Source organism: Sabethes cyaneus, chromosome 2 (genome assembly GCF_943734655.1).
Source record: "Sabethes cyaneus chromosome 2, idSabCyanKW18_F2, whole genome shotgun sequence".
In the NCBI taxonomy this organism is placed as follows: Eukaryota; Metazoa; Arthropoda; class Insecta; order Diptera; family Culicidae; genus Sabethes; species Sabethes cyaneus.
In genome coordinates, this window is record NC_071354.1 from 36376351 (window position 1) to 36400051 (window position 23701).

The 23701-nt window shown below is 38.2% G+C and overlaps 1 protein-coding gene across 1 annotated transcript in view; it reads right to left on the reverse strand.

Annotated features, from left to right (window-relative positions):
* LOC128735284 (synaptogenesis protein syg-2) overlaps positions 1-23701 on the reverse strand; it is a 91070-nt gene that overhangs the window by 41311 nt on the left and 26058 nt on the right. The window lies entirely within an intron of this gene.

Sequence of the window (23701 nt, forward strand, 5' to 3'; positions counted from 1 at the left end):
CTCGTTTTTCCTCGATTTAGTTTTCTTCTTTCGGTCCGCTGTTTCCTCTTTCACTGTGTGTTTTTTTCTGTCACGATTTTTGGCACGTTTTTCCTCTTTTACTTTTCGTTTTGCCATTTTAGCCTTTTTCCCTTTTTAAGGGGACATGAATGACTAAAATTTTTGAAAAAATCATTGTTTTTTTATTTCAGATTTTGATTTTGCAGTCTTTTCCGCTTATTTTGATACTAAATTTGTAATGATCCAACTACGGGAAGTGACCGAAAAACGATCATACACATAAGCATTCCAGTGCGGCATGGAACAACTTCGGCGGAATAGAACGCCTCTCCTGGAAAACCACGATTTTCAAACTTTATGTACCTTTTTCTCAGAAACTACACAACGTATTAGAACTAACTTTTTTTTATTTTATTGGTAGTAGCTTGACAAAGACTTTTATAACTTTTGAGGTTTATAAACGAAACACAGCCAGAGAAAAAAGAAAAAGTAGACAAAATTTTATTTTTTCAGGTATCTATTTTTCTCCTTTTTCGTTTTTCTCAAGCAAGGTTGTTCCACGCCGCCCTGGAATGCTTATGTGTATGATCGTTTTTCGGCCACTTCCCGTGATCGGATCATTACAAATTTAGTATCAAAATAAGCGGAAAAGACTGCAAAATCAAAATCTGAAATAAAAAAAAATGTTTTTTTAAAATGTTTGGTCGTTTATGTTCCCTTAACTTCTTTTCTGTTTTTTTCGTTACGTTCATTCTCTTATTATGTTCCCGTTTTCTGTTACGTTCTGTATTTTCTTTTCCGTTTTAACCGGTTGTTTCCATTTTCCTTTTTTCTACCCAGTTTCTTCTTTTTCTGTTCTCGCTTCCTCCCTTATTTTTCCTTTTTCTTTGCCTCTTTTTGTACCGCGTTTTTTCTCGTTTTTTATCAATTTCGTCTTCGTTTTCTTAACCTTTTTTTCTTCTTTTCTCTCATTTTTCTACTCTCTTCTGCCCACAATCTTTTTCTGTTCACTTTCCTCTCTTTTGTTTTTTTTTCTCTCTTGTTCATATGAAACTCGATTCATGAGATATGAATTTTTAAATTAGGTAAATACTCCGAAAACCCGAATTTTTCGGCAATAACTGGAAGGAAGAACAAGAACAAATAATTTTATCAAAAAAATTAGAAATTGGCTAACAAAAAAAACACTACAGTAATGTTCTGATTTTGTCAGCACCATGTTGAATTTTGGGCTGGCAAAATGGGGAAACTGACAAAATCGGGAAAAAAGTTCTTCGAAAAAATTTTCAACATTCAAGACTTAAGACCTTGCAATATCGAAGACTTTTACTAAAAATTACATTTTAACCCTCAATTGGTACCGAAAGCTCAATGAACCGGGCACTATGGGCCAGAAATTAAAATTTCGGGATATATATATTTGCGGTTAAACGGTATGTCTCAGCTCAATGTAATTTTCGGCAACTTTTTGAATAAAAAAATGATGCATATTTTGAAGGGGTCGTCCAATATTTAGGTGTAACTTTAACAACAATTTAAGTAATAACTTTTTGAGAGATTTTTTTTCGCCTTTTTGGTTTCAAAATATTAAAGATAAACCAATTACAAGTATTTTTTCTGAAGATATCAAACTTCTACCTTTTACCCATTTTCAGCAATAGACCTTTGCTTATAAACGACCCCTCAAATTACATTTCGTCTTGTAACATGTTTATTTCAATAGACAGCTCAATGTGATGTTCTAGACAACATTTTGCACATAAAAGAGGAATATTTTTGCAGAAGACTATTTTGCTTTTTTTTTGCATTAATTAATTAGATATAACTGATTTTAGGTTGAAAACCGCCTGATGAAAAATGTGTATTTTTCAAGGGTGGTTCTTCGGAGAAGTAAAATAATAAAATATAGCGCATCTTCCTGCACTATTAGGGTGACCATGAATTCACCTGTTAGGGTGATACAAACTTTTGTTTTCTTAAATAAGACCATTGCAAATCATATTTAAAGTTTTTGTCACCCCCCCCCCCCTTGGCTTGAAAAATGGGGGGGGGGGGGGGCAAAAAAATAATTTGTAGGATATGAGTCAAATTTCTTTTTATAAAATCAATTGTCTGTGGGCTCTACAGTCTGAAAAACTCGAAAAATGAGTCTCCGAGTTGAATTAACACTTCTAGCACGAAACAGAAATTGAAATTCGAACAATGGAATTTCCGAAAATCGTCCAAAAAAATTTTCCTTCGTTTTTGACTTTTTTCGTATATTTTTGCATAGAAAATAATAACGTATATATTATAAGCAAGAATAGATTCGGTTTTCACGTTTAAACCTTAAATAAAAATTCTTAAAATCCATGTTTTTGTTTGCTCGAATAAAAAATTCAGTTTTTTTTCGCCCCCCCACCCTTCAGTGACCGAACACCGGAAGGACAAAAACTTTATAAAATATTTGTAATGGCCTAATTAAAAAAAAGTTTTTTTCTCCAAAAGTTGCAGAACATACTAAAATAACCAACTTTGCTGAACAAAGTAACTATCTATCTCTTACCGGTTGCGAAATAAAAGGATGTGTTAAAAAAGAGCACTTGAAAATCAATTACACTCAATAACTTTGCACACGATTATTTTATTGCTTTCAAATGTTCTACAAAGTTATTCAGTATGTTGAAATACATATTTTCTGCGAAGACCGTTTGACGCTAGGACGCATATTTATTAAGTTATAAAATGTATGAAAAAAACCGCACTATTCCCAGATATTCCCAGCCATGATATTCCTAGGTATTCTCTGAAATACACATTTGGGCAGATAACTTTAACAATTCGCTACAAATTGGTATGCAAACTAATTGCAGATACTTGCAGATGGCTAAAATATTCGGATTTTTCATCAGACGGTTTTTAACCTAAAATCAGTTATATCTTAATTATTAATGCATATAAAGCAAAACAGTCTTCAGCAAAAATATTCCTCTTTTATGTGTAAAACATTTTCTAGAACAGCACATCGAGCTGTCTGTTGGAATAAACATGTCACAAGAAGAAATGTGGTTTGAGGGGTCGTTTATAAACAAAGGTCTATTGCTGAAAATGGGTAAAAGATAGAAGTTTGAAATCTTCAGAAAAAATAATTGTAATTGGTTTATCTTTAATATTTTGAAACCAAAAAGGTGAAAAAAAGTTTACTCAAAGAGTTATTACTTCAATTGTTGTTTAAGTAACGCTTCAATATTGGACGACCCCTTCAAAATATGCATCAATTTTTTATTCAAAAAGTTGCCGAAGACCACATTGAGCTGAGACATGTCGTTTAACCGCAAATACTTGTGTCCCTAAATTTAAATTTCTGGCCCATAGTGCCTGGCACAGCACATTGGTGCAGAACCTTTTTTGGTGCGCATTAGATTTGAGCGGGAAAACTTGGTTTTAGGTTTATGGAACATTCGAAAGAGTTAGAGTTGAAAATCTTAGAACTAAAAGTTATATTGTCCAGTGGAATTCAAATTTTGATTAATCCCCCTAAAAGTGCAATAAAAAATTTATTTTTCTTCAGTTTCAATATAACACATTGATGTGTTGTGCAAAGTTTTACAGCTTATTATTACAAGAAATTTTGTTGAAGACAGTAACCTTCTATCTCTTCAGCAAAGATAGAAAAATCTTTAAAATAAGTTTTTCTATTTTAGCTGTTTTTGTAGTTGTTGTATGACTTTTTACTGTTTTACAAAGTTGTACAAATAGTAAAAATACACAACATTGCTGAATATAGTACACCTCTATCTTTGCTTGTTTAGGAAGTATAGAACTTTTACTATAAAAATACCCTATTTTTGACCCCGAATAACTCGCAAGAAGGCTTCATTTTATTCAAAAACCATCCCCAGAGAATCAGAATAGTCTTAAGTAGGCTGAAAAGTATTATAAATCATGTTTAAAATCATAAAAGTTAAGCGAAATTTATAGGCTGACAAAATCGGGATGAAAAGCTGATAAAATCGGGGGCAGACTAAATCGGGAGCTGACAAATTCCGAACATTATACTATATTTCGAAAAATATCCATATGACAGAACATAATGCTCCGACTTTGGAATTTCCCACCATCACTTAACTTGAAATGTTTATAAATTGGGGTTAAATTGGACTTAAAACTGTATTTGTAATCTGACTAGAAATTGTACTTGAAGTTGGACTTTTAGTTAAAGTTGAAAGCGGACATGAAATTAGAATTGAATTTTAACTATAAATTAAGCCTCAATTAGGCTTGAAATAAACTTTTAAACTGGCATTTTTTTACGCAACTAATTTACAGAAATGTACCCCAGTGTACCTCAGCCTAGGCACGCCAGCGTCTGCTGCCCAATGTATGATAAACTTTAATGGCTTGCGACCGCGGCTAATATAATAATTTGTCAGGCCTGCAGACTTCAGAGAGGAAGTGGTCCCTGCTGTGGGTGGAGACCGTTGACAGTTATGTTAACCGATCCGCAAATCAAGTACTACGCGTCATTAATAGGTTGGTGGGGCATTTTGGTGGACACTATTATGTTCTCCAAAACAGGGCCAACGATTGTTCGATAATTGGTGAACGCCAAAGGCGTATAATATGTATGAGCGACGGTTAGTCAATGGATCTTTTTTTTGTGGAACGACACAACCAATGTGGCTATGAATCGGGTATTTACTTGTGCGATTAAGCCGCTGCGTGGCATAATTTGTGATACACATTTGTGATTTGTACTACAAATTGCTCAATTAGGGGAATTCAGTGACGCATGGATAAACGAAACATTCAATGGCACAATTCATGCAAAATGTATTATTTTTTTATTTTGAAGCTGTCATTTTCCATCGCATAAAATAGCTAACAGGGTGAACAAAATTAAAACAAAAAACTATCGACAATCAAAATGATGGATAGCAAAGCTATTGTGGACCACAAAGCAACTAAAACTATAGCCAACAGTTATTTTTTGTTCCATCATTTTCAACGAACCTCCTCACAAACGGATCGTTTCTCAAGCCTGCATTCAACACCTCCTGTAATAGATCTTGCGTGCCGATGTATCGCCTCCACTTCATTGCTTATTAATTAAATAATTGTACTCGGGCAGTGTTTTCTAACACATTCCGCCGGACACGCTTCTTATACTTAATTGATTCAGTAGAGTGCCGATCAGCAGAAGATGTATGAATGAATTTTTCTCGCGTGCTCCGTAGCAGAATTCCACTTTTGATTACTGAACGCAAAATCGAATGCTTGAAATAGCACAGTTTTATGCTATAACGCTTTCAGAACTGCACTTAATGCTTTTTTCACCGGAATGCAGTGAATCTATGGTAGAACATTGCAAGGCAAACCGTGTGAAATTAGATTTTTCGTTCACACAGAACAAGATGAAAGTAGCAAATGTTGTACAAGCACAGGTTTCACACCCAAATTAAATTACGAGTATTATTCAACTGTGCTTTTAACTCAGTGCTCTTCATCTTTGTTTTAACATTCAAATGTCTTTACATGGACCACTTGGTTTGAAAACTAGGACACGTTTTTTTTCCTTTGAATCATATTATGAGGGCATAAATTTTCATTTTCCATCCGCTTACAGTCACGAAAAGCAGTCACCGTGCACCAAATCTTCATTTGGTTCTTCACCATATTTCATAAAATTAAATTGAGTAAATCATGGAATTTTCAAAAAGAACTTAACTTCAGAAAGAACTTAAAAATTTAACTACTGTTAGTCAAACAACGACAATTATCCAAATTCAAACCAGCGCCGAGTCACGGTAGAAGCCTCGCCTTTATGTCTCGCTCGGCTTCGAGGTCCTTTGCTAAATGGGTTTGCATGATATGGCTCCATAGATATGTGGCACACCTTTCCGGGTCATCGTAAGGTTAGCTTTCCTTAAGCTATGCCATCACAGCTTTTATGAATCGGCGAAAACCCAAATTCCCAGACACTTATTCCTTGGTTTAACAAGCCGAATGCAAAGTCTGTCTATAAAGTATAATTAAATATCAAAGGAGAAGTAGAACGCAACATTTTCGATTCAATTTCTATGAATAAAAATAGTTTTCCATCAAACTGTTACCACGGCCCGCACCCCAAAGTAAAGCCCCGGTCGCGTTTCGCTTCTGATCTACTCATCAGCAAATTAAACGGTTTCATCGGATTGTAAACAAAACAGTATTCGGCATTCGGAAACAACATTTATGGCGATGCCATCTGGGCGGTCTCCCGCTCGGAACGAACGCTTTAATCATATTTTTCCTGTCAACCGATTAATTTGAATGCTCAAATGTTTGCCGTTGAGGCAACAACGCTGTCCTACCGTGACGCGCATTTTGGCCAGTCTGCGGGTGGAACCGCCTCTGCCGTAAAGGTAAACAAACCGTCACCATTAGTCGCCTACGACGACGACACCGACACGGGCGTACAGTACAAGGGCTGCGAAACTAGACCAAAAACAAACTGTGACAATTCGTTTGTAACCGCCTGTCTTCGTCAGCATAGTGTTTTTTATGCTAAGCGATACTTAAAGGGTGTTTGAAACATATGTTTTCTAGGAAATGGAATTCGAAAGATGCGCTTTCTGTTAGTTTTGTGGGAAAGGGCCAACTAAACCATTGACCCGAATTGTATTGGTACACGGAATGATGCCAGTTGGTTGACAAGTATATATCCAATCGACTTTTCGGCATATAACTCATGCATAGACCATCAGTCAAACCTATAAACAAAGCCTAATCACTGGCGTGCGCCACATTCGTTTTAAAATTTATTATAAAAAATAATTTCTGTAACTCAGAGACTACAAAAGAGGAAAAACGGGCATAAAAATGAAGAAAAACGAAAGACAGAACAGAAAAGAGGCAAATCAAAACTGAAAAGGGCGAAAAACGGGATAAAACAAAAAGCGAAAGAGGAAACAACGAGCAGAAAAAAGGAAAAACAAGAGACAGGGAAGGCGTGGCAAGAAAGCGTGACGTGAAAACGGAAAAACGGAACAAGAAGTGAATCTGTAGCGTGTGAGAGAGTGAGACGAAATATGGCATCTTAATTTCAAGTGTCAAACTTCGTGTCTAATTTTGATGAAAAAGAAAAGGAGAGAATACGGTTGCAGGAAAATGGAGAAACGAGAACAGAAAGGTGGGAAAACGGGACGGGACAGTAAAAGAAAATAAGAAAAGAAAACGGAAAACACAAAGAACACAATAAAGCAGCACATTATAAGAGGAAAAACAAAATAGACGAAAACTATAAACGAAAAAACGAAAACAGTGACGGAAATCGGAGCCGAAAAAAACAAGAAATTGAAACGGGGCCGATAATAACCAAAAAAATGGAACAGGGAAAAAGGAAAAATCCGGAAAAGAGGAAAACGGAAGAAAAAAACGAAAAAGAACAACCAGGGCTCAGGAAAAGGGCGAAAAACTGGACAGGAAAAGTAGAAAAATGGAAAAATAGAAAACAGAGGAAGAGGAAACAAAGGAAACATAAAAGTCAAAACGGAACCGAAAATGACAAAAAAATGAGATAGCAAAGAAGACTAAAAATGGACCCTGAAACAAAAAAAACCTGAAGAAAAAAGACAAAGAACGGAATAGAACAATTAGGACTCAAGAAAATGGTTTAAAACGGGACAGAAAAAGAGGAAAAATGGAACAGAGACAGAGGAAACAAAAGGCATAAGAATATAAAAAAACGAAACAAGAAAGGCAATATGGAACAGAAAACCAAAAATTTCATTCATCTCTCTCTCTCTCTCTCTCTTACTAACGAAAAGAAGAAAGAAGACCGAGAGATAGCGAACTAAATAAAAAGATAACGAACTAAAGAAAGAGAGAGAGAATGTAAAACAGAAGCTAAAACCCGATTTAATCCACCTAGTGGTGAAAGGAACCTTTGTTATACGGTCTTACTTGCTATTTGAGATAGAAATCGACACGTCTTCGAAACATAATTCATCTATTGGTTATCGTTGCGTAGTGCGTTGGTTTACATAAAATGTTTGAAAATTGAATAAGTTTTCAAAATTTGAACAAAATAGGAACACTTTTAAATTTTGATAGATCCTTTTTTCATGAAATTGCCGAGTAAGGATAAGTAAGTTGTTATTAATCTGAGTAAATGCAAATAAAAGTAAGTTGTAAGTGGAAATCTTATCCTTTAGCATATACATTGTCTAGTAAAGATCTAGTTTATAGGTTTTTGAACTATGCATAGTTTCCTGTAATGCCATTCTATTTGAATCACATCAATAGAGTTTTCTTTAAATAATTTTCATCAATTTTTATTAACTCACGCTGTTGTATTTTATACAACACGTGTAGGGTTTTCAACGCCATATTGTTATAAAGTTACAAATCGTAGTTTAACTAACGTATATTCTTCAACAAACTTACTGTGAGCAAAATATCATAATTATTCAATGCATTAATAATTTAAATTGTTGGGAAAATTTATGCAGCAAAACTATCAGCAAATGTAAAATGTTTAAAATGTATCCGTCTGCTGGTAGTCGAGTAATGCGGAGTCAAAATTAGGGTATTTTTTATAATCAAAGTTCCACAGATCCTAAACAAGCAAACATACAGGTATACTATTTTCAGCAAAGTTGTGTATTTTTACTATTTGTACAATTTTGTAGTACATGAAAAAGTCATACAACAATTACAAAATGAGCAAAAATAGAAAAATTGATTTTACAAATTCATATACAATAAATAAGATATTTCTATCTTCGCTGCAGAGATAGAAGGTTACTGTCTTTAGCAAAATTTCTTGTAATAATATGCTCTATAACTTTGCAGAACACATCAATGTGTTATATTGACACTGAAGAAAAATATTTTTGTTATTTCACTTTTAGGGGGATTAATCAAAATTTAAATTCCACCAGACGATAGAGCTTTCAATTTCAAGAAACTCTTCCAAAGGTTCGATAAACCTAAAACCAAGTTTTCCCAGTCAAAACTCTAGTGCACACGTTTTCTTTGGTTTGGGGCTATTTTGCGCGCGAGTAACTGTGTTACAAAAGTTGAGGCGAGTGTTCGAGGGTTAATATCTTTTAACCGGTGAAACCAATTCTTATGCAATTTTGCATATATATTCGTAGTGTCAAAACCTCTCGGTTGATATTAAAATAATTGAAATTAGGTAAATTATCTTGGTTAAAATCATTATAAATTATTGTTAATTTTGGTGTGGTGTATACGGTTGCTCATAACTTTCAAATTAAACGTCCAATTAAAAAACCATTCAATAGTGATCTATTAAGATATATTATCTTTCAAATCAGACTAATAGCGCATAAATCGGTTTGGCCATCTCTAAGAAACAGGCGATAATTATTACCTTGTCAAAACAGGTTTTTTAAGCATAACTTTTAAACTACTTGTTTGTTTTCAATTAAAAATTCCTGAACAATTTAGTTTTAATAAGGGCTTTCATTTGAAACTAAGATCGTTGAAATCGGTCATGTAGTTCCGAAGAAACCCGTGTCACGTATTTTTCACATTTTTGCTTATAACTTTTAAACGAAACGTCGTATCACGAAACAACTCAATAGTGATTTACTAGACAATAACACCTTTCAAACAAAAGTAATAGCGAACCATTCGGTTCAGCCATCTCTGAGAAACAGGCGATAGAAAAAATCATTACATACATACACACACACACACACACACACACAGACATTGCTCAAATCGTCGAACCCTATCGATTGGTATATGTGACTTGGCCCTCCGGGCCTCGGATCAATTTCGTGTTTTTCGACCAATTTTTAAACCTTTGTTATAGTATAACAAAGGTAAAAAGGTAAAACCGAAAGGAAACGACAAAACAAGGAGCCAAAAACCGAATAAACGTGACAGGAAAGACGGAAAAATGGTAGCATTAAGAGACAAAAAGGGTACAGAATAGCTATTTCCATGTAGAACTTCCAGTCCAGGCATCGTGAAAACGATGCAATCAAGTTAATGACTATTTTTTCATAAAAGTACACTCAACACTGGAGGAGCGCCAGCTATGAAATAGTCCAATTTCTCTTTTTTGTTTTCCATGTGTAACATTTTTTCAATTCAGATATGTTACAATTACAGAAATTTTCGCAATTTTCCAGAATTCTTGTTTTTAAAAAATTATAACTCTTGATCGCATGGTCAGAATGCTGTGATAATAACATGAAAATTTCAAGAAACCTCCCGCACCCGAAAGTCCGAAGTTATCAACCTAATTGGCCGCTATTGATGTTAAGTAATCAATAGATTCGCTATTCTTCGATTTCCCCGTTTTATCGGGCCAAAAGGTTCTTCTGAAAGATCGGGTTCCTCACCTTTTGTTTTCTGCTGGAAGCAGTTTTTCGATGAACACCTCAATGACGAAGTTGCAAAAGGAGGTGAAACGGAAATTAAGCTAGGAGTACCAATGGTAAATAGGATCGTAGCAACTGGCCCTGCAGTTGTCCTGCACTCTAACAGCTGGCTGCGAAGTCTGTCGTATAAAAACAGAAGGTCAAGTTTCGATAACGGAATGTAGCACCTAAGCTTTGCTTTGCTACCAATGGTAGATAGTAATGACCCAGCACCTGATCTCCAAGAAGTTGAACAAGAAATCAGGTTGCCAAAGACCAAGAAAGCCGCTAGTAAGGACCGCATACCGACACAACTTTATAAACAAACCCCGAGCAACTCTGGGGTTCAACACAGGATAATTTCCCAGCTGGCAAGAGGACAGAAGGAGAAGCTACTGGAGGAATGGACAGGAGTGGTTTGTCCCATCTACAAAAAGGCTGACCGGCTCGACTACTGCAACTATTGCGGTATAACGCTGGTAAATGCCTCCAACAAGGTACTCTCCCAGATCCTGTTACGCCGACTGTCACCGATAGCACAAGATTTCGTAGGGAATCATCAGGCGGATTTCATGGGGGCTAGCGCCACTACGTACCAAATTTTCACCATCTGATAGATCTTGCAGAAATGTCGGGAGTAAAATGTGCCCACGCATCACATCTTTTTGGATTTCAAAGCAGCATACGATACAGTCGATCGAGACCACCTATGGCAGATAACGCTCGAACACAGTTATCCGGATAAACTGACGCAACTGATCAAAACTACATTGGATCGAGTGATGTGTTTTGTGCGCATCCCGGAGAGTCCCTTTGGGACAATCGTGCATGCTATTCAACATCGCTCATGAGGGGGGGATCAGAGACACAATTTCCACTAAGGGTGGCTAATTCCTAGGCAGATGACTTTGATATCATAGCCAGCAACTTAGCGACGGCGGAGGAAATCTACGCCAGACTGAAGGCGAAGTCTAGGAGAGTTTGGCTAAAATTAAAAGCTTCCAGGTTCAAATACACGCACGGGCGGGGACCGTTGACAGCGACGAACTGGAAGTGGTAGATGAATACGGGGCTGGTAACCGCGGACAACAACACTAGTAAAGAGGTCTAGCGGCGCATACACCACTGTACGAAACTGACAATGTACTGAACCCTTTTCAGACCGGTGATTCTTTATGGACTTCCCAACAAACACTGAAGCTGAATAAAAATGCTTCTGATTTGGTTACAGCAGATTTAACTCTGAATACACGTGGTACACGCTGAATAAATTTAAGCAAAGCCCTCTGTATTCCATAAGTGTTTAAGCAGCCAACGAATGCGCTGTAAATCAGCTGCTTCACATAATAGTGTCACAAGCAGATTAGGCGCATCTTCAACCTCTCCACAACCCGCCAATATTCTCAATAATTGTGCTATACTAGCTGAATAAACGATTTGTCATCATAATAAAAAAGCCCTCGCAAGAAACATTTATGCGCTGATTAAAAATTTTAGCAGCCATTATTAGTCAACCATAGCTGAATATGCATCGAATAAAATTTATGTAAACAATTCTACAATACTTATTCAGTCGAAATTGGAGAACTTATACAACCTATTTCGTTTGAGGCAGAAATAACACTTGTTAAGTAATTATATCGCTCTTTATATAACCTCTGTGCGCCTTGTTTCCAGCTTTGCACAAATTGGTTATTTTAAAACGCGCAAAAGCCTCTATTAGGCTCCATTGTAGCTTCGAAAGCAGCTGTTAGCAAGCCCGAAGCTTGATAAAATCACCAAATTTAGATGTTTATGAGCTTTGCAATGCTTTTTCAGTCGCTTAATCAACGTCTCATCAACCTTTATACAGCTAAAAAATAAACTATTTTTAAATTAAAAAGAAAATAGAAAGCGTCATATTTATTTTGCTATGGCGTCGTATGCTATATTTTAAATTTCGAATAACTTGAATTCGTATATGCAAGCTAATTAAAAATGCCTGTCGTCATCCTTCGGGAATTGAACCGCCATATTCTGAACTTTTTTAACTTTCCAAGCATTTAAAATATAAATTCTACTGTTTATATTTATTCGTGACAGATACGTATTTCGCCTACGACTTGCAGGCTTCATCAGTGTCTGTTTTTGAAAAATCTTGCACACTAGATCGCCATAAACCAACAGCAAGAGCAATTGCTGTTTACGAGTTGGTGTAAGGCGATCCTAGCTGCATAAAGTAAGCACTCAAATGGTGTTTGACCAAGCGATGTTTAAGCTACTTTAAGTTTTTTCAAACCAGCTTTCATCCAAAGCTGATAAACAAGCTTTATAGCGGATTTTTCTGCTTAACAATCTGCTTCTAAACCATTCTAAAGCCATAAACATCAAACCGTTTTACGTTTGCTTTAAGGTGTTAATGTGGCTTTATAAAGCAGTAGAGGCTTTTACTAGGCTCACAGCTTTCAAACTACTTCAAAGCTGCTTAAGGGTGTTAAAGTGGCTTTACAAACTAATACCAAACTTTCATTCGGTTTACAGCACACATACTGTAAGATCGTAGAATTTCGCAATTTGGCTGGCAGCAACAATATATGTCAGTTATCGACATTATTGACTGGTTCAAGTGTAAAGATATTTTCACTGTCTGTTCTGTAGATGCAGATGGGGCGGATCATACGGTGAGTGCTTATGGATCGAAAGATGGCGGTTCAATTTCCGAGAGATATACGATATACGAAATTCAAGTTATTCAAAATTTAAAAATTTAAAATATATAAAAATATAAGTATGACGCGTTCAATTTTTTTTTAATTTAAAAATGGATTATTTTTTGGCTGCATAAAAGTTGATGAGACGTTGATTAAGCGACTGAAAAAGCATTGCAAAACTGTTTTTAGTTCCGACTTAGAAGCCGAGATTGCAGCAGCGGATGTGCCAACCAGTTTAGTTGACTTGACTGTTTTTGAAGTAACCTCCGACATGTTTTTGGCAGCTGCAAAGAAACTAAAACGATCATACTCGGCGGGTCCCGATGGAATACCTGCTGTCGTTTTTAATAAATGTGCTAATGCGCTGGCAGACCCACTGTGTCTAATTTTCAACAAGTCATTTGCACAAGGAAAATTCCCCGAAATATGGAAGCAGTCTTTTATGTTTCCGGTGTTTAAATCTGGGGACCGGCAGAACGTCAGAAATTACCGTGGCATCACTAACCTATCGACTGGCTCTAAACTATTTGAGATTATAGTTAGCGGCGTCATTCTTTCCCGGACGAAGAATTACATCTCTACTTCCCAACATGGATTCGTGCCGGGTCGCTCTGTATGTACCAATTTACTGGAGTTTACTTCATCGTGTATCTCGAAAATGGAACAGAAAGCACAAATTGATGTCATTTACACTGATCTAAAAGCCGCCTTCGATCATATCGATCACGGTATACTTCTGCGTAAAATTTCGCGACTTGGAGCTTCTTGCCGATTCACTGAATGGTTAAGTTCATACCTACGTAAGAATCTTACGCGTTAAAGTCGGTGCATGTACATCTTCGCAGTTTACCAATAGTTCGGGAGTGCCGCAGGGAAGTAACATGGGCCCCTTGTTATTCATGCTGTACTTCAACGACGTCACGCTGTTACTACCTTCTGGCTGCAAATTGGTATACGCTGATGATCTAAAATTATATTTAGGAGTTCGAAACACGGAAGATTGTCGTCGTCTGCAAACTTTGATAAATGATTTCGTTGGCTGGTGTCGGAGGAACTGGCTCGTGATCAGCATTGCCAAATGTGAAGTTATAACGTTTCACCGTATTTTAAACCCAATATTGTTTGACTATCATGTGGACGGACTGAAGCTAAAGAGAGTCGACTCTGTAACTGATCTCGGTGTTGTTCTTGACTCGAAGCTCACTTTTCACTTACACCATGCCACTCTGATATCGAAAGCCGCACGTCAACTTGGTTTTATCTCAAAAATTTCCCGTGACTTTAAGGATCCACAGTGCCTGAAAGCTCTTTATTGCTCTTTTGTTCGTCCAATTCTGGAAAACTGCAATTTGGTTTGGTTCCCTCACCAGTTGTCTTGGAATTTGCGGATTGAACGTATCCAGAAAAGATTTGTCCGACTTGCGCTACGTGAGCTTCCTTGGCGCGATCCTGTTAATCTACCACCGTATCCAGACCGTTGCCGCCTACTGGGTATCGATACGCTCGAGCGCCGTCGGAAACTGCATCAGGCTATTTTTATTGCGAAACTGATGAATGGTGACATTGACTCGCCGACGCTTTTGTCTCGCATAAATTTCCGTGCTTCACAACGTGCCCTTCGCTCTACTGGCCTGTTACAAACCAATTATCATCGTACGTTGTTTGGTTATCAAGGACCCATTACCGCCTGCATTAGGACTTTTGAATTGACTGACGACATTTTCGATTTTAATGAAACTACACAGCGATTTGTGACGAAACTTAAGAGATCTAGTATTCTATGAATTTGATGCTAATCCATTTATTAAGAACAGTGTTCAGATAAATTATTGTAATAATAAATAAATAAATAAATAAATAAATAAATAAATAAATAGTTCTAAAAATAGAATTGACAGCATTGCGCAAATTGCTTATTTAAAAACATGTAAAAGCCTCTATTAAGCTCCATTGCAGCTTTGAAAGCAGCTACCCAAGTAACAATTTCAGGCTGATCAAACGTTTTTTAGCTGAATTTATTCAACCTGTGGCTGAACTTTGGTTTAGTTATAGAAATAATAACGTTTTTCAAGCTCTTAAATATCTAAGTCAAGCTACGGGCTTGCCTCTAGCTGCTTTGAAGCTGTAATGTAGCTTAATAGAGGCTTTTGTGCGTTTTTAAATAACCAATTTGCGCAAAGCTGGAAACAAGGCGCACAGAGGCGATATAACTGCTTAACAAGTGTTTTTTGGCTGCTAAAATGTTTAATCAGCGCATAAATGTTTATTGGGTTGAAGCTGTGACTGTGACTGGAGGACATACTGCGGACGATAGTTGACGGAGCACAAACTGAAAGCGGAGAGTGGCGGATACGTATGAATCACGAGCTACAGACACTGATGGGAGAGATTCCCATCGTACCGCTGGCGCTGGCGAAAGTCGGTAGGCTACGGTGGGCCGGACACGTCATAAGGATGCCGAACGACAGTGCAACGAAAACAGTTTTCTTCAACAATCCCACCGGCACTAGGAACAGATGGCCTAAATGTGCAAGATGGCTCAATCAGGTCGAAAGGGATTTGCGATTTCTGAGACGACTTTTGATGAGCAATCGAAGCTCTTAAAAAGCGTTCTATTGGCGACACAAGTGCCACGTTCTGGGAGCATTACCACATACTTTCAATGTGACGGTTTTGGGTATTACGCAACCTGCGGGATCAAGATGAATATCGGTTCTCTGTGACTAAATGTTGTATTTTGTAATTGGTTCAATACATCTACCTTCCATCTCGCAACAAATTTCAAGCTGTTTTCTGATAAAAATGTACACTATCAAAACAATCAATGTAAGACAAATTGGCAACAATAATTTTTCCAGTGCAACTGACAATTGACCAGTACATTCCTGTGCTTAGTAAACAAAGCGCAATTCATATTCCGATCGGCGCATATCATCGCGGGACTGGTGCCACTTGTCGCCGACGGAAATTGATCACGACGACTGAAGTGCGGCTAACAGGCAAAGTGATTTATCAACTCCTGGCCTGGCCTGGCCTTGCTGGTGTCAGATGAAACTGCATCCGTTTGCAAATCTGCCCATATGTAAGTAAGTAAAGGCGGGCGGGCTTCAGTGCATTCTTTCCACTTTTACTTTCAGCTTCAGCTTCTGCTTGATGCTGTGCCATTCACTGATCGTGACTATCGTCATGATATACGATCCCCGAGGGTTATATTGCATGCATGCTAAGTGGTAAATTTTATTTGACTTCCGTAAATAACAGACGCTTTGCGCGAATCAACCATATATTAGAAAGAGTGAATCAGTAATATTATAGCTAAGTGTCATACGGGTAGAATGAGAGCGTTTTTTTTTGCAGCATCAAAAAAGAATGTTAATGAACATATTGTAAAAATTCTTCCTCAACTGTCGCAAATTCATTATTACAGTAAGAGTAGGATTTGCCCCCCACCGAAGGAATCGCCTGTTGCGGGCTGCCAAATGGGAGGAGATTTTGTGTGGAAGATATCGTTCAATTAGTGTGCACTCTGGTAGCGTCGAGGGGCAGGTCGTAAATTAATCAAACTGTCGTACTGTGTTGTTTTTTGCTTCTGTATTAATTTTTGCCGTACAATGTGATTTTTTATCTTCCGTTCCTAACAAGCTATTGGAATTGTGTTTCGCCTTGATTGAAGACGTGATTCGATCAATCGCCTCCGGGCTCAGTTCAGAGTTGGTGGAAAAGTGGAGCTTGTTCCCTACAGAACTGTTTAATTTACAATTCTCTACACAGTTACAGCTGTTGTTCATAAAAAAACAAGATGTTATGGTTGGTAAAAAAAGCAATCCATAACCCTGTGGTTCTATAAGCAAACTATGAACCAGCGAACATTGTATTGATTTGTTCTTTTCAAACTGTGCCAGAGGCAATGAAATTACTTTTGCTATGCCAGCCGTTCGCACCGTCTCGTGGATTGAACGATTCACTTCACGTAAATTGGGTTTATAGGGGAACAATTGGAAGGTCGTTAAATTTCACTATTCATCTACCACAATAGTGCTCAATAAATAAAAAACTCTTTCTATTTGATCATATTTAATCAAATTAATTGAATCTAGTAATAATGTTTTCAGCCAACCTTTAAAGCAAAAGTGTAAGTGAAAACTATCTATCAAAGTTGAATGTTTCTTCCAACAATGAAATGCCAATACTCGTTGGTCTTCAATGTCATTGATAGGTGGCAGTCCTGTCCTGGCTTGTATCAAATTTCAACTTGACCTGAAATGTCGGCAGACAGACCCCGCGACTTACCCCTCAAAAAGATTATGTACGCTACACCTTCTTACAGCAATCGGTAAATCGGTGTTCCGCAGGTAGAAACACAATGTCGAAACATTATGCCACACTCTTGATGGTTCCGCGCTTTACGGCTTTAGGTCAGATTCTAATTTTAGTTCCGCTGACTGACTGGCTGGAGTCCGATGATGGCGATGATGACTGCATTAAACCGCTGTCGGACTTTCCTCAAACTGTTTGGAATGGAAAATCAATTCAGTATTTATAATTCCATCGCATGCATCGCGGAACGACGACGACGTCCCTTTGGGCAATGCCGGCCGGTCGCCCGCCACTAAAGTAAGGTTACGAAATTTTACACAACCACCTTCCACGTATATGGTCGCACGTGCTCCTTTTCGGCCTGGCCCGGCCCGTCAATTGATGCGGGTGAAATTGAAAACCGCCGTGCGGAATGCTCCGAATAGACGGTGGGGAAAAATATCGCTTTTCCGCGTGCCGATTCTCCACCGACCGGTCCAATGCCAACCATGTGTACTGTATTTTTATTTATGTATTTAGTGTGGTGATTCGTTTCAGTCAAGTCAAAAGTTGTTCCCGCTGAACGCCACCGCCGCTGCCGCTGCCGCTCCTCGGAAATCAAGCGAATCCATTTCGAATTCGGTCTTCGGTCGGTTCGATTCCATTTGCGTAATACTTTCCATCGTGCACCGCACATGTGTCATACGTGTGTGTGGAAGTTTCTCGGTGGGATCTGATTTCGGGATCAGGATGTGGGGTGCAGGGTGCACAGGGTGCTGTCCTAGGAACAGCAGCGGCGGGGGAAAATGACGAAACTCTCACGCGTGTAAGCGGAAGTTCTGTACTGAGAAGCTGAGGAAAGTTGACGCTCAGTTTACATTAGAAGGAAATTAGTCTTCGTCAAAAATTGCTTTTAAGTCGAAAAGCAGATTTCACATTCGAAGTTATATTTCTGCTAATGAAAATGTATGTAGGTATTGTTTTTGGGAATACATTTTCGAAAACTATTCATGAAATTCGACAAGTTAATGATGACCGTAGGCTTTTCGAATGTACATTGTTTCGTTGCCATGGGCATGTCACAAATGGTCACGGTCGCCATGTATGTACTGTCTTTTGATTTCGGAATCAAGAGGTTCGAAAAGATTGCCGGTTTGAAGTGCGCTGAAATTTATACATGACTAGCTGTTACCCGCGCGCGTCGCCTCGCGTCTAATTGAGAGCAAATTTGAGGTACGCTATGTAACGCTAACGATATGTAACTCTAAAAGATGCAACTACGGTACTTTTGCTTGTCTTGTATGTAATCTGGTATGATTGGTTTGAGTGTTTGCCTAATGTGGGCGATTATTACTACGAAAATACATATCGCGCCCCTCGTTTTGGCTACAGACAAGGCTCTTATGTATATAGATAGATAGATAGATGTGATTGATTTCACATCCTTTCAGCAGACTACATGCTTGTTCTGTTTACACGCGTGCTTAGTTTTTATCGACAGTATTGTCGGTGTAGTTGGAGCCAGGGCCTCCGCTTCCCTTAAGCAAAACAAGCAGTTGCTTGGAGCGCCACTTCGAGGGGGTGCCATTTCGCCTACATTACAAAAAACTGTAGCATTAAATAAATAAGTGGTTAATGTAAAACTTTCTTCCTTCTCCTTTAGCAGCATAAAACCGGGATGGCAAGTGGTGTATCTAGAGTTACTCTTCGCTGTATAGCTGTATTGGGTCCTGGGCTTTTTGCCGCCAATTCGCTGACCATCTCGACACAAGCAAATCGGCTTTAACCTGGTCGAGCCATCTAGTAAGTTGGGTCTCTCTATTTCTTGAGGCCTTCATACACGTACGAACATGTTGGCCGAAAATGTTGGTGAATTCATGTTTGCTCAACATTCTCGCCTGTGTATGAGCGCCACGAACCAAGCAGGCGAAAGAAGATGTTGGGCTTGTCGCTCGACCTGAATGACCCGCCAACATTTTATTCGTTTCCAACCCAACATAGGCGTACTTGTATGGGGCCCTCAAGGCCGATGAAGGTCTAGCAGAAAACAGATTCACTGCACGGTCATCCGGTATTCTTGCAACGTGACCGACCGACCCATTGTACTCCTTTCCCTACTTTCGACGAGTGTACTTTGAGAATCGTTCCCAGTAGTGCCTGCAGTGTATGGTTCATACGCCTACGCCATTCTTCGCTTTCAAGGGGGGGGGGGCTTGGGTTTCAAGAAACCGGTAATTATTCAAAAGAATTGGCGGTTGACTGTGAGCAGCGTTGCGAAGCCCACACTCGTGTGGACTAATTTTCTCACGCACGCGTACTCGTTCTAATAAATAGGCCGACATAAGCAATCCTTTCCACCCGCTCCCGCTCTTGTTTATTCATGCACACTGCAACGACTTCTGCGAGTGTGTATTTAGCTAACAGCCACGGTGGTCGCTCTCGCACGTCATTACAGCCTGAGCAACTGATACCGATCACTCGCAAGGACTCGCACTTCCACCCGCGTGTAAAATCGAGGGCGTAAAATGAAGAAGAACACCAAAAGTACTGCAACATCTGTATCCCAGTGTACCGCTAGCCCTCACGGGCAGCTGGCTGCTCACGAGTTGTTTGCCTCGTGAGTGGTTATGCAGAAAGACGCTACGAGACTGTGTGTTTGCGAGTGTGTAGGTAGTAAAATGTCTGCTCACAGCAACGCTGGCTGTTTTTCGTTTGTTCTGGGGGCTGATGCGAACAGCTAATGCGAATTGATTTCTATGGAATATTGAAACCGATGGCTTTAAAAAAGCCATCGTACTTGGAACTTGATGAGACGGGAGAGTCTAGATACAAAGAAAAAGATAAAACTAGGATATTTCAGCTACACCTGCGCTCCACTTTGCAAAAGCAGAAGAGAGAGAGAGAGAGAGAGCAAAACCTGGCCTCCTGAAAACAGCAAATGGTACAGAAAAAGAGAAAATGGAAGAAAAAAGATGAAAAACGGAACAGAAAAGAGAAAAACAAAAGGTAAATCAAAAACTGAAAATGACGAAAAGTGAAAACTGGGACAGCAAATAGAGAAAAAAGGAAAAACGAGAGAGAAATGATGAGAAAACGAAAGATGGGACAGAATGAGAAAAAAGAAGACAAAAACGTCAAATGGGATATCAAATGAAAAATCACATCTATATATCTATGGATTTATCTAGCTATCTATCTAGCTTTTTCGAGTTCTCTTTCGAGATTGGAGTAGAAAATTTGAAAATGGATTTGAAATTGAACATTTTGCTTCTTTTCCTCTCGTTTTACTTTTTTCTGTCACGTGTTTCCTGTTTCATTGCTGTTTTCTGTCCTTGTTTTGTTTTTTCTTATTTTCAGTCATCTTTTTCAATCGTTTTTTAGTATTTTTCTTTCCCGTTTTCTTCTCTCTCGAAATATTTTCATGTCCTTCCTTCTTGTTTTTCGTCTTCTATTCTATTCTCTTTTCGTTTTACCTTTTTCTGTGGTCCATTTTTCCTGTTTGACTTTTCTTCTTTTTCTGTCCAATTTTCCCATCCCATCCTATCTGGTTACCCATTTCCATCGGTCTCTTAGTTTTTCTTGTCTCGTCATTCATTCTATCCCTTTTCTTGTTTTCTATTCCATTTTCACATTCTTGTCACGTTTTCCTTTTTTCTTTTTCATTTATCCACCTTTTCTGTCACTTTTTTTCTTTTTCTTTGCTTAGGTTCTTCTCTCGCTTGTCTTGTTTTCCCTAGTTTGTCGTCTTCCGTTTCTCCTCTTTTCTTTACTCGTTTTCTGTTATTTTTTGCCCCCTTCTACCACTTTTTTTGTTTGGTTCTCTTAAATAATGTCGTGTTTTTCCTCCTGTTCTGTCACGTTCTTTTCTTTTCGCTTGTGACAGACAGCAAATAGTTCAGAAAAAGAGAAAATGGAAGGAAAAAGGTGAAAAACGGAACAGAAAACAGAAAAACAAGAGGTAAATAAAAAACTGAAAAGGGCGAAAAGTGAAAAACGGGACAGAAAAGTGAAAAACGGTACGGGTTTGTGTTTCGTTTTCAAATTTCATTTTCCTCTTTTATTGTTCCCGTTTTCCTGCTTTTTCCGTTTTCCTGCTCCCGTAGTTTCTCCTTTTCTGTTTTCCAATTTGTCTTTATTTTCTTTTTTGTTTTCTTTAACGCTATTCTTTCTTTTCTCTCATATTTCTTCTGTTTTCTAACGTTCTTCTTATATTTCTTTCCAATTTCCTTTACTTTGCTTCGCTTTCTCTTTTTTCGCTCTGTTTTTCCTTTCATGATATGACTTCGTTTTTCTTTTTTCATATCACTTTTCTTCTTGTTCCTTTTTCATTTTTTTGCGTTTCTTGTCCCATTTTTACTTATTTTTCACTCCATTTCTGTTATTCTTTTGCTCGTTTTCCCTTTCGGGTACAGTTTTAGTCTTTTTCTAACTTCTAACAATAACGACGCAAAATAAAATATGAAAAACGGAACGAAAGGTAAATGATGAGAGGTCAAGAACGAAAGTCGAGAGTAAGCGTACCTTAATAATTTAAAGCAAATCTCAATAGAATCATGATCTGATTGGATTCAAAAAAATCCTTCAAATACATTCAAGAACAATACCTATAAAGCAGATGCGATAAAGAATAAAGATAGGTAAAGGGAATGGAAAGAAAAAAATTACCGAATAGAAAGCAAAAACCAAGACTGAGGAAAAACGGTTTTGAAAACGGTCTTGGCGAAAAATGAGACAAGAAATTAAGAGAAAGAAAAAGGAAAAACGAGAAAGAAAAGGAAGAAACGAGATAAGAAAAGAAAACGGAACAGAAAACAAGAGAAACCAAAAGGGAAAAGAAGAATATCGAGAAAAACAAAAGAAAACTAATAGAGGAAACGAGTATTACGTCAAATGACCTCTTTTTCCCGGGATATAAAGGAAAAAAATGGGACAAAATGTGAAATGTGACAGAAAAATGAACAGGTGGAGACCATCCGTAGACTGAACACCTCTGAAATAAAGTTTCTAAATCTAACTCTTATTCGTAATCCAAGTAAAATTGACAATAAGTGTAGTAATAATTTATAGAAAATGAATGCCAAATGAATAGGTATTCCAAAAAAAAATCCGTAAAAAGTCGCTTAAAAATTATACGACCGCAGTGAGTATTGACCACAAGTACGACTTAATTTCCGAGGCAAAAACCTATTTATACAGAAAACGAACGGATCGTCCGTCACCGTTCCTCCGGATGTGCTGCAGCTTCTTGGCGCGCTAATCCAACGTCCCGGCGCGCGGCGTGACGGCCAAGTGCGAAATAGTCTGGCACTTTTCAAAACAGGACTAACGTGCCGTCCGTCAGCCGTCGTCGGCCGCGTCGGAGGGAAAAACCACGCGATAAAATATGATTTAATGTACTTTCAAGATTCTTTTTATGGTGAAAAATGATGAAATATTAAACATTCAGTTTCTTGGATAGTTTTCCCGTCGGCCCTCGGGATCGAGTGAGTGAGTGGGATGTGTCGGTTTCGGTTCAGAGCGGTTTACGAATTTCAGTGCGGTGGCATTCGGGCAAGACAAGATCATTTTCGTGTCAAGTAGCCAGGCTATAAAACTTAGAGTGGCAACTTGTTGAACCATGATTACGGTTGAATACGGCAAACTGGATCTAACACAGATGTACCCACGTCCGGTTCAATAGCTTTCGAACCACTTCTGTCGAACTTCGTTATTTTCTATGCAGTTGTTTGGAAACTTCGCTGACAAAACAAATTTAAAATTTTCCTTTTAACCAAATCAAATAAATTCCCCACGCTTTCAAATGGGTTTCTTTTCAACTGAACCAATACCGAATAGAAGAGGTAACTCTATCCCGGTGGCACATTCCAATTCAGTCTCAAATGGGGACACTTCACAACAGGTCATCATCGTGGTCGTCCGATAGAGGGTGAGCAATATTGACATTTCACTTCATCGTCATTTGCACTATCGCCATCTATCACACGAAATAGTCGGACTCGTCAGCAATAAAAAAATAAGTTCTCGCTGTGACTCGTCGTTGTAACCACACCAACAACGAACGGCAGAATCGACAAACTTCCATCTTTTCCCCCCCATTTATGCTCGATTACATAGCAGCATAGCAACGCACCGTCGGCAAAATAAAAATGAGGACAACATTTCGTCGATACCGGCTGGTTCGGAACTGGGTGTGTGCGGTCAAGTGTAGTGAGGAACGAAGATTTACGAACCACACAGGTCAAGTTGGGAAGTGCAAACTAAAGAAAGGAAAACTCTGAAGGAAAAGGAGCGGTTCGAAAGTCCAGTTTTTCTTCGTTGATTATCGAACACGGAACTGCCATCATAAGAATACATATC